The sequence below is a fragment of the Arvicola amphibius genome, chromosome 5, assembly GCF_903992535.2.
Source record: "Arvicola amphibius chromosome 5, mArvAmp1.2, whole genome shotgun sequence".
Classification (NCBI taxonomy): Eukaryota; Metazoa; Chordata; class Mammalia; order Rodentia; family Cricetidae; genus Arvicola; species Arvicola amphibius.
In genome coordinates, this window is record NC_052051.1 from 155412372 (window position 1) to 155425120 (window position 12749).

The window sequence follows — 12749 nt, forward strand, 5'->3', positions numbered from 1 at the left end:
CTTGAAGGGACACCCATTAAAGAAATCACCAAACACACAGCAGTAATAATGAGTTTGAACTGAAAAAAATACAATGTGTTGGAAATCTACACTAATATATACTTATGTATATATGCATATGGATAAACATGTACACTTTTATACACCTGTGTTATCTAATATTCACATACACATGCGCACATAGGGAAGAAGGGACATTTTCTTCCTTACGCTGGAATATCATCCTACAGACGTGGGAGAAGTAGGGAGCTACGGAATTATCAAGGGATGCTCGCTCACACTGAAGTGTGAAAGCTTGAAGAGAAACAGGTTATGCCTGTAACAAACACCTTCCTACAAATTGCCCATAAATCACAGAGGGAAAGGGAGTTAATAGCAGAGTGCTGAAAGCTGGCAGAAGTCACGTGATCACGCCGCCACCCTTTGCCTTGGGTCAAGGCCAGATCGTGGCAGCTCAGGGCCACACACCTAGAACAACGCAGTATCCCTTGATACTCTTTTTGATCCTGCCATATGATCTAAATCTCGCCTCCAGGAAGCACCAGATAAACCCACTCTGAGAGATTCCTGCCCAAATAAACTCTGAAGTTTCAAGAACAAGAAAAAAGACAGCCCCAAATTTCTTTCTAGTTTAAGAAAGACAGAGGCAGTCCAAGACCCTGACAAGGACCTTGGACTGGGAGGGTGGCTATCATAAAAGGTACGGGTTGAAGAGAGCAATAATAAGAAGCTAAATACGGGGGACTACAGAAAGGGCTCAGCCAGTAAAGAGCTTGCCTTTGAGCTGCAGAACTCACGTAAAAAGGTAAAGTGTAATGTCAGCACTTGTGAATGCTGGCTGGGGAGGTGGAGACAGGAGGCTCCCTGGAGCTCCCTGACCAGCCTGTCTAGCCTACATGGTGAGCTCCAGGCCAGTGAGAGACCCTGTCTCAAAGGAGGTGGACATTTTCCTTATGATGAAGCCCAGAGGTTGTCCTCTGGCTTCCATGTGTGTGTTCAGATATCTGCATATGTACCTCAACATAACACCTGAACCTGCACACACAGACATGCACAGGCACACCCATGACAAATTAAAAAAAATCACAATGTGAGTATGTCTTTGATTTTCATACCACACTGTATCAAAATTAAAACCCTAACTTTGAAGACTACAGTATTTCTATATGAGAAAAATTATTGCTTTTTAGGAAATGTACCCCAAACATTCAAAAGCAAAAAGAAAATCTCATGCCATCTACTACCCTTAGCTGCCTTGCAGAAACACACACAGGCTTGAAGACCTGCAAGCAGTTGTTGGTCAGCTGACGGGGACATGACTTTCCTTATGTTGCTCTGGAAGCCATTCTGTAGATTTTTTCTTTTTATCAGAGGAAAGAGTAAAACCTCAGCCCACCCGCCCCCCTCCCAACTACTTCAAAAGCTCAGTTTTCCAAGGAGCAACCTTGGTATTTGCCACACAGCTTAGCCACACGCGATCAGAATTCCTCAGCTCTCGGCCCCCATCTGCCCCAACTCTTGGGTTTACTCTTGACACTACAAATAAGGCCAAACTTGAGTTTCTAGTTTCACAAATGGAGCTGGGGCTATTTGTGGCTGTGTGTCGGGATCAAATGACTTCTGTAATCATAAAGTTCTGCCATCGAGCCTGTTTGTAAGGTTTCATTCCCAACCTTTTTTTTTTTTTTATTGTGTTAGGGGCTGCATTATTGTCTTAAGTGCTCAGCTGCAGACTGTCTGTCATATCTTCCCAAACTGTTTTAACAATATTTCATTTGGACTGGGTTCTGCTCAGCCTAACCTCCCTTTAATTTCCCTGCAGGATATTGGGAAGCCTGAAGGGTGTTGGAAGAGCAAGCTTTCAACAGGGGCAATTTGAAATATTAGTGCTACGTTGATCACGACTGCTTGAGGAGAATGTGGCCAATATGTTTAACACAGCTGTTCTTAAAACAGGGACTCTGGTTTCCCCCAGTGGAAGATCATCTCGTCTCCGAAGGTTCTAAGATAATAAAGACATTACTACCAGGTTAGTGGAAATACAGGGAACTTTCAAAGTAGCTTTCATTTGAGCAATTATGAAGAGTAATGTATTTTGGGTGTGCAAATGTGCATGTGTGCACGTGTGTGTGTGTATGTGTGTGTGTGTAGGGGGTGTTCACCCATGCATGCACCTGTGGAAGCAGGATGTCAACACTGGGTGTCTTTCTCTATTGTTCTCTATTGTTCCATCTTAATTTTTGAGACAGGATTTTTCCCTGGGCCTGGAGCTCACCAGTCCAGGCAGACTGCCCCCTTGGCTTGCCTCACCTGGACTTCTCTATGTGGGTCCTGGGGACTCAAATTCAGACCTTTATGTTGGTACAGCTAGCACTCAGCCTACTGAGCCAGCTCCTCAGCCCCCAGCGAGCGACATTCTGATAAGTGAGTCCTTCCAGACAGGCAAAGATGTGGTGGTTCTGAGGTGGTTCTAACAGGTACCAAAGTATCTTGGGTGCTTCTGATGGCCTTGTGGCTACCAGCCAGGGCTGAGGTGGATGTGGGATCCTCTCATTTCAGATCTCTGTTACTTTTTCTCTCATGATGTATGCAGAGAGAGGCAAGGGGTACTCATAAGATTCAGTCACCCATCCAGCTGTTGCACAGGGCTGGAAGTAGGTCTCACTGTGTCTTAGTAGGGTTGCAGTTGCTTTGAAGAGACACCCTGACCACAGCAACTCTTGTAAAGGAAGACATTCAGTGGGGTGGTTTGCAGTTCAGAGGTTTAGTCCACTATCATCATGTTGGGTCATGACGGGGTGCAAGCAGATGTGCTGGAGTTGAGAGTCCTACATCTTGATCAGCAGGCAACAGGATGTGAACTGAGACACTGGCATGACTTGAGCGTCTAGGAGACCTCACGACCCTCCATAGTGACACACTTCCTCCAACAAGGTCATACATACTCTAACAAAGCCACACCCCAGTTACACTGAAACTGTCATACACAGCTAAGTCGAAAGTGAGTGCGGGAAGGGAAGTGTGGGAAGACTGGGGAGACCATGAGCAATTACCAGCGGAAGTGGTCCATTCTCGATCCTGCTTCCTTCTTCTCCTTCGGACCTTCCTCTCTGGGATGCAGACCATGATTCCTCCTCTTAGCTCAGGCTCACTTTTCCAGAAACTCCATTTTCTATTGCGCCACCAATGGCTTGTTTCTACTGTGAGCCCTGTCCTGCATTTCCTTCAGAGACGTGCTCGTGTATGATGCGTCCCTTTTCAAACAGTTGGTGCCTTAGCAGTGAAAAGGTCAAACCCTGTTTGTAGTCTAGATTTCTTGACGATTCCACTTGTCGTTTCAAATGACTTACGAATACTTTACCAGTTATGAATCTCTCTCTCGTGTATTTGTCTATCCACCCACCATCTATATATCTATCAACGATCTAATTTCTATCTATATTTCTATTATTGTTATCAGTATCTATCATCTATTCATTATCTATCTTCTATCATCTATTTAATCTATCTACCTTCTATTATATATTTATCATTTAAGTATCTGTTGTTTAACTACATACCATTCTCACATTTATATATCATTGACTACCTACTATCTAATTATCTGTTATATAAACATACACAGACATACAGACACACTCACATTGACACATACAGAGATACGCAGACATGCACAGACACATACACATAGACATACACACATAGATATATACACAGAGAGAGACACACGCAGACATACACAGACACACATGCACACACAGACACAGACACACACACACACACACACACACACACACACACACACACACGACAATTGTAGGGCTGGTTAGATAAGCCCAGGTGCTTAGGATCAGGCCAGAGCTTGACAGTTCCAGGCAAGGCTTACCCTACAGTTCACTTGTGGGATCCTCTCTTCTCTGGGAACTCCACTTCCACCCTTAGGGCTTTAACCAACTGACCGGGTTGCAAAGGACCACGTCCTTTATGTAACTCTGAGCAGTCCAGGTGTCCATGGCATCTGTGGAAGCACCACAGCAGTACCCAGGCTAGTGTCTGACTGGGGCGCTATGACCTGGCAAAGGGACACACAGCAGACTGTCACAGAGGCTCTCTGTCCATGACAGAAGGAAGAGTCTTCACAATAGCAGTTCAGAGATGCAGAAATCCACACTATGGGGGTCTCTTCTATAGGCAGGACCATTGACGTGTTGGTATTTATTTTACTTAGGTGTTCCAGGAACACAAGGAACAATGCAGAATAAAATTTCCCCATGACAACAGCAAGAATGTGACAATCAGTTATAAAGAAAATCCCAAGAGACCCCGGAACCACAGTGCCGGACACACCATATACAGTCAGGAGACTTGTGTGCACTGTATACTTTTCAGCTAGGAATTGCCTACCTCAGACTGGCCCATGGGTTTTGTTTGCAAGGCCTCCTCTTGATTAGTAATTGAGTTTAGGAGGGCCCAGCCCACTGTGGGCGTGGCCATCCCTAGGCAGGTGGCCCTTGGTTACAGAAGAGAGCTCATTAAGCATGAGTCCTGTGAGTGAGGCAGAGTAAGCAGGTAACCACAGCTTCTCCATAGCAGTAACCACGGCTTCTCCATAGGTCCTGCCTCTTCAGAGTTCCTCACCGAGTTCCTGCCCTAACTGCCCTCCATGGCTTCCCTCACTCTTCACATTTTTTAAGTGCCCTCAGTGCCTGAAGTTGCTCGTCTACAAACAGGGCCATTAGGCAGGTTTGCCCCACCTGCCTAGGCCCTTTGAGTGCTTTACCATGCTGACCTGGGTCTCACCTATGTAGCCAATGGGACACTGCGTAGTGGAACTATATAGAGGGAGGTTGTGGTTTCCACTGGGTTCTTGACACACGGAGGGCACTATATACCCCTCAGAACCTGTCTATCCTCAGACTACCATGTTTGCCCGTATCAGAGACTACTCTGAGACCATCTGGCCAGATCCCACGGTAATATTCTGCCTGCTGAAAAGCCTGGTTCTGTAAGAAAGAAACCTCTTAGGACATCTCACCAATCTTAGCCTTCCAGCGATCCATCCTTAGCCGTTCTCTAACTGAAGTCACCTGAGTGACCCTAGTTGGGAACTTGCAGCAGGACCTTGTTAGCATTGAGCAGCGAGATCCAGTAGATGACGGTTTTCTGTCCTTAGGAGCTTTGTTGAGGCAGATGAACTTAACGGTGCTTTCTTCAACCCCCTTCAATGTCTTCTTTTCCAGATCCTAAGAGCTAGGCATGCGAGCCTGGCAGATAGGAAAGTTCCCTGTGTGCCTACATGGGTAACAGGGGCCCAGGAAGTGTGTCATGGAGTAGAGGGCCATTTATCACTCTGGAAACGTTCATATAAACAAAGTAGCAGCAGACTTTCTGGATGGCACAGACCACATTCCAGAGCTGTCCTGGAATCCAGTATTTAGGTCTCAATAAATACAGATTGAGAAATGGTCTGTTTGTTAACCCCAGCAAATCAGGAATGTGGATGTGTCAATTCTCAGGACATGAATGTAGCTGTCTGGGCTTCTGTCCATTAATGGCTACACCATTCCCCTCAAGACCCCTGGATTGCCTCAGCTTTGACACATACCCTGTGGTGGTGGGGTAGGGGAAACCTGCCTCCTTCTTGCCCATTTCTCAGGGATTGGGTGATTTGGCTGCCCCCCTAGTTAGCGTGTCATCTTGGCACACACCACAGTCATCTGAGAGGAAAGCGTCCTCAACTGAGATAGGTGTGTGGGTGTGTTTGGGAAGCACTGTCTTGATTAGAAATTGATTTTAGGGCGTGAAGTTCACTGTGGGTGTGACCATCCTTGGACACAGGTGGTCCTTGGTTGTATATGAAAGCTCACTAAGCAGGAGCCCTGTGAGTAGGCAGAGGGTGCGACAGTAACCACCACTTCTCCGTAGCTCCTGCCTGCACGTTCCTCTCCTGAATCCCTGCCCCAAAGTCCCGCAGGGACAGACTGTGACCTGGAAGGGAAATCTAAATATATTCTCTCCTCCCTTCCATTGCTTTTAATCATGTCACAGCAAGAGGAAGGAAGCTAGAGTAGTTCACAGCTTTTATTTTCTCCACTCAACTTTTTCACATGAAAGCAATGCCAAATGACACTGTTCGGGCTGCGAAGCGCTTGCTGTGAGCCCAAGGACTCATGTAAAAAGCTGGGCACAGCAGCCCCTTCCCATAACCCCCCACCGCACTGGGAAAGTAGAGACAGGTGGATCCCTGAAGCGCATGGGCTGGTCTTCCTACTCAAGTCAGTGGGCTGTGAGTGCCATGAGAGACACTGTCTTCAAAAGGGTAGGAGTAGTTGAAGAGGAAAGGATACCTTGACCTTGGGCCTCCATGTATTTGATGTGAGTGTCTGGAAGGGGTGCGTGAGCATGCACACGCACACACAAATGTACACACATACACACTCAAACACACACTCTAAGAAAGAGGAACTTTCTCTTCACAACAGGCTGAAGGCTTTCTGTTTCAAGGAGCTCCTTGCCCGTACCCATAGCTTTTGTCTGTTCCTTCATTTGCACAAAGCCCACCCCAAGCACTTTAAGATCCTCATCCCCTTCTTCAGCTGCTACATTCTCTGCTGTCACAAAGAATATTTTACTTGGTGCCAACCATTTACAGACTCAACATTTTTGTTGTTAAAACATACTAACTTTTAGAGCAAGTAAATTATACCATGTAATCTTTTACCATAAAAAAAATCACCATGCCATTGCTCAAAGATTACCACTTCAGTGAACTTCGATCAAACAAATCAAGTTGGGGATTAGCAAGATTTCATCTCTAAATTATAGAATAACATCTAAGGAAAGAAAGGCAACTGTTCGGTACTTGCAGAAAAAACAGTGCCGATCTTTCAGGGTGTTTTAAATTACATTTAGCTGCCTCCTTTATTGAATTCCATCCCCAGAGAATTGTCTACATGTAATGACATTGGCAGTGTACAATCAACATGATCCAGTTACGCTCTATTAGAACAGTACAAGGGTACAGTAACCTTTGAGAACGGTGTTTAGCTGCACGGGCTAAAATAAAAAAAAAGAACAACAACAACAACCAAAAAGCAAATAAGTTTAGGGTAAAATTCAATTCACTTACTGTGAATTATTTGCTTTCTTAACTCTAGAATTGAAATCTTTTGGTTCTCAGCTCTCACTGGACATTGGCCGTTGACATTACTGGGTGTTGTCAGGACCTCCTGGTGACAGTCCCAACACAGATCAACTCAATGGAATCCTGGAGAACCTACTGGAAGTGTTTGCTGTAATATAAGTGAAAACCTTTCATTGCATCTTCCATGCATCTGCCCCTGTGCAACCTTTGATGAAAGTCTGGGCAGTGGAGACTCCCTACCTTTCAAGTCATGACAAAGAGCCACTCACCTGCCAGGCCATATGGTATCAATTGAAGAGATCCTTGGGAGTGCTAAAATGTTAGCATCCCCCAGACACCCTGAGCCTCCTGTCACTCAGCAGAGACTATGTAGATAGAATTAACCCTTCCTCCATCCATTCAGTGACAGTCGAGAGGTTACCCAAGACTGACTTACCTTACACCTTCCAGTGGTGAGCAGGAGCCCGCCCTGTTGTTAATTGAAGCCCACGGACACGCCGCTTCTTACCCGACAATAATAGGGTAAAGTTCTATAACAAAATAGTACATTTATACGATAGACAGGGTTTCCTAGTATAGTTCCAGTATCTGGTATGTCTAGGCCATAAGAAGAACTTACCAGTACTACCAAAGGCATTTCAAAAGGGAGGAGAGCCGGGTTATGGTGGCACACGCCTTTAATCCCAGCACTCACCAGGCAGAGGCAGTCAGATCTCTCTGAGTTCCAGGACAGGCTCCAAAGCTACAAAGAAACCCTGTCTCGAAAAAAAAATATTAAAAAAGGAGGAGGAGAATAAAGAGACGCTAACACTGTGATGGCAGAGGACGGGATGGTCTAACTTTCTCAGCGGCTAACTTCAAGCAAGGCAAGTTCACGGTGGGGATGGAGAAACAGTGCTTAGCAATGGCTTCGATTTTCACAATTTCGGCATCAATTCTTTATGAAAAACGACCATCACCACGGTGTCTGAGTAGCAGTGAGCTTGCCTTCCTTAGGAAGGTGTCTTTACCTCTGAGGTAGCGCAGTGGCTCAACTAAACACATTCCACGTTCTCCCTTTCAGGGTGGCGCTTGAAGAGTTTCGGAACAACGCTGGGATCTACGCTGATGAAGCTGCAGCTGAAGCACCCTTCAGTGTTAATGTATGGTATTCGGTAACAGGTCAGCACGTGCTTTTTGATAATAAAACTCTTAATGGAGCTGTACTTGTAAAGGGTTGCCATACTGTAAAACGCTTTGATAAAAATTAATTAGTAATAATTGTATTTATCTGAAACTCTGAGCTGTTTGCACAGCTCCAGCTGTACTTGTTCAAAATGAATGCTTTAAAGAAAAAATGATTACTTGTGATGTATATCTTCATGTGGGGTATGCTACCGTGTACTGGGGCAAAGGGCATCCTTTGGAGAGAGGTCCATCCTCATCTCGCAGGGCCAACTGCAGTTACTAAAATATGCTGCATCAAGGCAAAGAATTCTCCCAAGGTGCACAGTAGGGGCTTGCTCTTCACGCCGCCCTTAGCTAAACAACTAAAAAGTGAGGTTAAGAAACAGCACCATGTGCATCTTCAGTATTCTGTGCACAATAATATCACCAGATCTTCACACACATGTTTAGTTTCTCGTGAGAAGAATGAGGCTTTGTGTGATATGTTTCATCTTCTATTGTCTACTGTTGAATTTGTTTTGAGCTCTATATTTTATAATCTTCTTCAAAATAGTTTATATGCCTATACGGAACTTAACAGTTTATACAGAGCTATCAAACATAATTTGAGGGGAAAGAAGTACAGCATGAGTTCTGTTAAGATTAAAAAGATGAAATTAATATATTTTACAAAAGCATGTTTCGTAATAGCAGTATATTTGAGAAGAATAGCTGAGTATACTGACTTAGGAAGATGCTCTAGGTGGCAGCTCAGGGTTACATGGATTTGGAAGTTGATTTGTCAAGCACTGTAAACATCTCAGCAACTTATTATGCTGACTACAGATGGTGGGCAATCATAGAATATGTAAAGGAAAGGGCTGTAATAATTTCATAATGTTAACTGGATCATTACAAAATAGGATGTCAACCTTGTTGCCTTTGAGAATGGTAGGGACGGACTACAGCCAGGGAACTACAAATCTCTTATCTCCCCAAATCCAGTCCCCAGCCTCAGCCCTAGCTCTGCAGCAGCTTCCCTTCACACCCCTGATCCCACCTCCAGCAGACAGCGTAGGCCTTTCCTTTGGAACTCTCTTCCCCCGACTCATTGCTTTATCCCAGCCCCCGACTCCAACAGACATTTCCTGGAAAACCACCACAGGCCACTCTTACTAACCTCACCCTCCATTTTTCCATGTCCAGTCCCCAAGTCTCATCCCCAGCTCTGTAGCCAACTAGCTGCTGTGGCCTCCTTGTACTCTGCACCCATTCCCAGGGGACCAAGCAGATCCTGGTGTATAATCCTGATTTTCTCCCTTCTATTTTCTCCCATAATTACTTCTAATCCATGCCCATTTCAAAGTGTCAGTTCCCAATACCGAGGAACACATTTTACCTGGAACCCCCACACCTATCATCATGGTCCCAGAAGAATTTTGTACCAGGCAACACACAGCCACCACACCCTCCTAAAAACCAAAAAGGCCAACAGAAAGCAAGAAACAAAGCACCCCTAACAAAAACAAGACCAGATATCAACACCCAAACCCAGATGCTTAGATGTCAGTGTAAAAACAATAAAAGCCAGGACGCTATGTCTCGACTGGAGCCTAGCAACCCTATCACAGGAGGCCCTGAGTATTGCAACACAGCTGAAATGTGCACACACACAGAGAGACCTCAAAATAGCCTTTATGAATATGATAGAGGAAATGAATAAATCTCTTAGAGAAATCTATGAAAATACAAACAGTGGAGAAATTGAATAAAACAGTTCAAGACCCGAAATGGGAAATAGAATAAATTTTAAAAAAGGACCCAAACTGAGGGAAATCTGGAAATGAAAAGTTTAGGAACTGAAACATGAACCTCAGAAGCAAGCCTCACCAACAGAATATAAGAGGAGAAGAGGGAATTTAGACAATGAAGGCATGACCCGTGAAATGGTTGCCTTGGTCAAAGAAAATGATAAATCTAAGAAACAAAACAAATCAAAAACTCCTGTCACAAAACATCCAGAAAATCTGGGACACAATGAAAAGGCCACATCTAGAATAGTAGGGATAAGTGAGAAGAAATCCAGGTCAACAGCACAGAAGATATTTTCAACAAATTCATGGAAGAAAATTGCCCTAATTTATAGGAGAGACCAATCCAAGTACAGGAAGCATACTGGCCCCCATAATCCCACAGGGAGTGGCACTATTAGAAGGTGTGGCTTTGTTGGAGTGGGTATGGCCTTGTTGGATGAAATGTGTCACTGTGGGGATGGGTTTTGGGGTTTCTATGCTCAGGATACCATAGCCCACTGTCTTAGTCAACTTCCTGCAAGATGTAGGATGCCCAGCCACTCCTCCATCACCAATCTGCCTGCATGCCGCCATGCTCCCTGCCCTGATGACTATGGACTGAACCTCTGAAACTGTAAGTGAGCCACCCCAATTAAATGTACTACTTTATAAGAGTTGCTATGGTCATGGTGTCTCTTCACAGCAATAGAAACCCTAACTAAGACACATACAAATAGACTGAACGAGAAAAGGAGTCCCCTCAGCCCACAACACTCAGAACACTAAGCATACAGAACAAAGAAAGACTATCAAAAGCCATAAGAGAAAAAGACTAACATATAAAGGCATATCTATTAGAATTATACCTGACTTCTCAATGGAGACTCTAAAAGTCAAAGGGGACTGGACTCGTGCAGCAGATTCTAAGAGACCACAGATGCCAGCTCAGACTATTAAACCTAGCAAAACTCTCAATCACAGTAGACTGGGGAAGATAACCCTACAAGTTCAAGGTGGGTAGTGGTACAAGAGGGTTCCTGTTCTTGGCATGCCTCAGGGTCTGTCTCTGTCCATGAACACCACACAGGCATCCCTGACTCATTTTAGACTCCCAGACCTCTCTTCCAGTTCAGCCTAGACTCCCAGAATGAAAACAGATCTAAATTCCTGCTCTATCTAAAGTGCTTATCTACCATTTAAGATTATTGTGTTAATATACAGAATTTGACTTTTCTTGTTCTAATGCTTGAGGCATATTGGAATTATCTAATTTTTGTTACTCAAATGGGAATCTGAATTTATTATTATTATTATTATTATTATTAATTATTTTGATTTTTCGAGACAGGGTTTTTCTGTGCATCTTTGGAGCCTGTCCTAATACTAACTCTGTAGCTCAGGCTAGCCTTGAACTCACAGAGATCCACCTGCCTCTGCCTCCTGAGTGCTGGGATTAAAGGCGTGTAACAGCACCAGCCCTCTGAGTTTTATTTTTAATAAAGCACCCACTAACAAGGCATGCAGAGATAAATAACTGACAAAGAGACAATTCAGCAATTTGAGTCTATTTTTTCCTTGATTTCTGAATTGATCGATATCATAATAGGATTGATTGTATACAAACCTTGGACTAAAGGTCTTCTAATCTGGGATGTGGAGGGAGAAGCCACATGCTTTCCAAAGCCCTGCTACCTTGCAACTTCCCATTATCTGTTAGTCTTGTTGTGCCACAAACTCATGGAATCCCTGAGAAAGCCCTAACTATATCTACTAGTGAGAAACAGTGAGTTATTTCTCAGCTCCATAATGGAGTATAGTATACGTTAACAGTTTCTCCTGCTACCTACCTCACTTCCAGATTCATGCAACATAGCTAGCTTCCTTTGCCTGATTCTCCACCTTACTTAATGCTAAATAAGATTCGTACTTTTCCCAATACTGTACCCAGGATCTGGTTGGACACATACCACACGATTGATGCCAATTGTTCGGTAATAGCCAGGAAAATAGAGGCCTGGCTGGGCACTGGCCCATATGGGCAGGTTATGTGAAGCATTAGGAAGGCAGCATGATCAGAGCAGCTGGAGAGGAGCTCACGGCTTGCTGAAGAAGCTCAGGCAGCCGTCCAAACGAGTTGGAGGCATGCTGAACGGCAGATATGCTTCCTTTCTGCCGAATCAAATGCTGCATCCAGCTTACCTTCCTTTTATGGTTCTTCAAATATATGCCGGAGCCAATTCACTTAAGCTATTTAGGACGCTCAAGTTGAGGTCAGTTGTTTCCCTAAGTGAGTCTCAGACCAAATCTCGTGACTTCTCGTAATACACGCGGCATCTTCTTTTCTATTTTATTCATTTGTTTTGGTTTTTGTTTGTCTATTCAGCAATTTCAAGGAGCTTTGAATCTGAGAAGCTAGCTAGCTAACCCGAACATATTTGGAGAGTGTGCACGCCCACAGAAACAAGCATTTTCCTCACTGCGTTTATTCCTCCATCTGGAAAGAGATTGGCAGCTGCACTGGGTGAATGGCCTCTGCATTATCACCAGCTTCCACGCTTGTTCAGCGACACCGTGCTAAGCTGTGCGCGGACTCCTGACCTTTGGAGGCTGAAGACTGCTGCAAGCCAATTCCCAACTTAGCTGTGGTCTCAGGATCTATTTCTCTT